This window comes from Balaenoptera acutorostrata, chromosome 5 (assembly GCF_949987535.1).
Source record: "Balaenoptera acutorostrata chromosome 5, mBalAcu1.1, whole genome shotgun sequence".
Taxonomy (NCBI): domain Eukaryota; kingdom Metazoa; phylum Chordata; class Mammalia; order Artiodactyla; family Balaenopteridae; genus Balaenoptera; species Balaenoptera acutorostrata.
In genome coordinates this window covers 18,139,863-18,143,713 of record NC_080068.1, presented here as the reverse complement: position 1 = coordinate 18,143,713, position 3,851 = coordinate 18,139,863, and the positions used below count along the sequence as shown (strand labels likewise).

General features: G+C 33.1%; 1 non-coding gene across 1 annotated transcript; it reads left to right on the top strand.

Moving 5' to 3' along the window:
* The first annotated feature begins 679 nt into the window (after positions 1-679).
* LOC114238169 (small nucleolar RNA SNORA25) lies at positions 680-806 on the top strand. Its single transcript, XR_003623583.1, has one exon. It is a non-coding gene; the product is annotated as a small nucleolar RNA SNORA25 (small nucleolar RNA).
* Positions 807-3,851: the final 3,045 nt, after the last annotated feature.

The window sequence follows — 3,851 nt, the reverse complement described above, 5'->3', positions numbered from 1 at the left end:
TGAGAACTAAAACAACCTCCTAATCTTAGAAATGCCTCTGTTGATTAAGAGTAGGCTCAGCTGCCTATAAAAGAAAACTCAAAATAGATACAGAAATTTCTTCCTCTCTCACATAAAAGAGATAGGCAGTCTAGGGCTCTTACAGAGGACCCATGAAGTCACCAGGAACATGGGCTTCAACCAGCTTAGCATTTAGCAATCCTGGTCACGTCGTCCTTACCCCCTCGTTCAAGAGGGCTATTCCAGACATCACATACATTTCCATGTACCAGATCGCAGGGGTGAGGGTGGAGAGGAAAGGGTATCCCCTCTTCTTCTGAAGGAAATACCCCCCAAATTTGCTATAGAAAGTTGCTTTTGTAATCAGATAACAATTCTCTGTGTTACGCCAATGCTTATAGATACATGGCTATATTCAACTATAAGGGGCCCAGCTAAAAATTAGGATCTTAAAACCAATTAGCAGTCTCCACCACACTATCTTTTGAAGAATATAGGTATGCCCTCAAAAGTGTTAAAAAACAACAACAACAACTAAACTACTATTAAATCTGGTTTTGTAAACTGTAGACAATTGGTCAGGCTATATTACAACTTAGTCATCATTTTTTTTTTCATGATTAAATTGTTATAATAGCTATGATTGGTTCTGCATCATCTGCTAAGAAAATGGTAGAGTAGGTCATTTCAAAGAGGGCTGATGGGACCAAATCCAGGAGCTCTTTACGCTGTGACCAAAGATTGAGTTCTCCACTGGGTATAATAGTAACTTGATAGTGCTATGTTTTCCGGATGGAGATACAAGCCACTCATATCCATGATTGGTGATGTGGAAAAGTAAAAATACATGTAAATATCTTCCAAATTTAAAAAAAAAAAAAGAAAAGAAAATGGTAGAGTTATTAAAAAACAGTAAATGCCATGTCATACTACTCAACTTTTCAGTACATCAAACCATTTTAGAGTTCCTTTAAAGCATTTTTACTAGGTAGGTAACAATCTTCAGCTGCAAAGAGCCTTTGATGGTTTATGAACTGATAGTAACTAACTATCCATTAGGAGTATTGCTTTAGGACAATATTCATATTTATTAAAATGCTTCAGTAATTGACTTTCAAGAAAAAAATTTTTACCTCATACTTTTAATTTTGAAAAAAAAATCATGGAAAACTACCAATATAAATTTGTTAAAGATTGAAATCAAAATAGCTATCTAATTCAGAAAGTTGGTCATATGAGTAATTCTCTTTATTCAGAGTAGCACTGCTTATTCTTGTCTTCCGATGAAACTACTTAGATATGAGAAAATTTTAAAATGCAGGTTTTTGTCTGTTCTGGTTATAAGGGAAACAAGTCATTTGCCCTAGGATGTAAGAATCTTGTGGCAGTACAGCTAATGATTTAACTTTGATTAATTTAGCAAGGCATAGAATTTTAAAATTTGTGGTAACCTTTGAGAATACATCCTCCAATGCCATCATTTTATGTTGAGGCATTATGGTCTGGAAAGTTTAAGTGACTTGGCAAGGTCACATTAATGAGTTAGTGGCAATGCTGAAACCAGGACTAAGGTTTTACTGCCTTTTAATCTAGTGCATTCTATCTCCCATTCCCTCCTTTTACCCTCCTTCCTTCCTCTGCTTCCTATATTATATTAGAATTAAAATATTTGTGTATCATACCAGGTTCATATGTGAAAAGGAAATCAGGTCATAGTGGTTAGTTAGTGGCAGTACTGAGGGTAAAACTAAAGATTTCTTTGCTCTAATCTAATGTACCCTGTTTCCACTGAATGTATTATCATCACTATTATATCGAGAATTTTGTTTTATGTAACATTTGAATTTCAGGGTTTAGATCAAAATTATTGGAAATGTATTGTTAATAAATGTTTCACATGTGAGAATGGATAAATACCTGCTTTGGTTAATCTCTTTAAAACTGGCAATAATGATATCAATAGTAATACAGTGCTTTGCTCTTTAAGGCAGACTGTGTTAAAAGGACAGAATTGACCATTTGAAGTTAGGGAAAGTTGAGTGTTCACTCATTCCACAGCTCAAGACCTGTTTAAAGGATTGATTGCAGAGTATTCAGTACCATCCCTTTCATTATGCTATTCTGTTTTGATTGTGAAAAACTCAGTCTGGAGTCCAGAAAATTATATGTGAAATAAACACGGCCAAGTAAACTATGACTATTGCTTTAGCAATTTGAGCTATTTTGACCGATTTGCTGCTATATTTTATCAGCTTCCCCAAATAATCAACGAGAGTCTTACTTTCCTATGTTCTGAATTTTACGAATTGTACTTTAACTTTTCAATCTCCTTATAATAATACAGTTCCTAAATTTCTACTTCTTCCCCTTCCCTTCTTCTCTTTCTCCTCTTCTCTTTTTTCATTATCATCAATTTGTAAAAAAAAATTGATGAACCTTTGTTACATGAATGACCTATTACTATCTACAAATGGGGTTATGAAAAAGTAAGGCACTCTTGACCTCAGAGAACTTCCAGTCTGGGTAGAGGGACAGAACCTGTCCTAGCAAAGACTGGTTAACATTTAAAAACTGGTATGAATAATAAGCATTAGAGAAGATCAGAGAAGGGCGAGGTCACTAGTGAGTGATTAAGTCTATTGATAGAAACTTCAGAGATAAATATCTATTAGAGACTAGACTTGAAGGATTTAATCAGAGTATATTATAATATGCATAAATTGTGGTAAACCCTTTGGGTTAGTGTTAGATATCCTGAAGGACATTTTGAGTACATTTGTGATCAACTACTTGACATTCTTAATTTATGATGAACTAAATCACCCTTTCAAGCAAATTTAAATTTAAAACACAAAATGAGAAAGTTTATTCAGATGATATAAACTGATTACAAAAATATACACTTAAAATATGTGTGTATATATATTACAAAATACCAGAAGTGTTTTATACACTATAGTAAAGAGATAGAATGTGATAGAAAAATCACGTCTGTTTCTGCACTTTAATTCTTTTCATACTTAGTTATGGGACCCTGCCAACGTGGAAAGAAAAACAATATAAAGCTTCATATTCTTTAACTTAATCTTGGTAGAAAATATAGCTGAAGCCAGAGGCTACAAGCATCAGCTGACAGTTTAATGAAGACTCTTGAAAGAATAGGAGAGTCTAGGTGCTTTAAGACAAGCCCTGAGCAAGTCATTACATCTGTTTAGATAGGAAAAAAAAAAAAAAAAAAGATTAGTGAATATTTATGTATCAGTTACCAAAATATTTAAGTTAAATATATGTTTATTTTTATCTAATTATCATAAATTTGAATTTTTCTTTAAATCTATTGGCTACAAAAGCCAAAGATCTTTCCTGTAATATTGAATCATTTATTTTTAAAGTCCCAAGGGCTGTTGACTTGTGACTGTGAAATTATTAAATATTCATTATAGAAGACTACATGTTAAAATGTTTGTGTGAAATACCTGCCTTTTCATTTAAAATTGTAAATTCAATTGTTCACTGGAAGCTGATTTTACCTACCATACTTGTAATATCAACTATGAAAGAGCTGATATCTTTTCCTATAACTTTCCTATATAAGTGGCTTCAGTTTGCTTGTTAGATAGAATGCATCAGGGTTTTTTTCCCCTACAGGCTTGCTTACAATAAACCTAGTGACTCTAATTCACTCATTTCTGAAAAGCATCACATGTACAAGTTTTTTTCAGACATTAAGATGTGTTGTACACAGTACAGATTTTTGCTTAGGTTCAGGTTCAGAAACTGCTGCAAATATAGAGGTAACTGGGAAAGTTAAAAAAGACACTGATTTCCTGGATTTAAACACTGTTATAGAG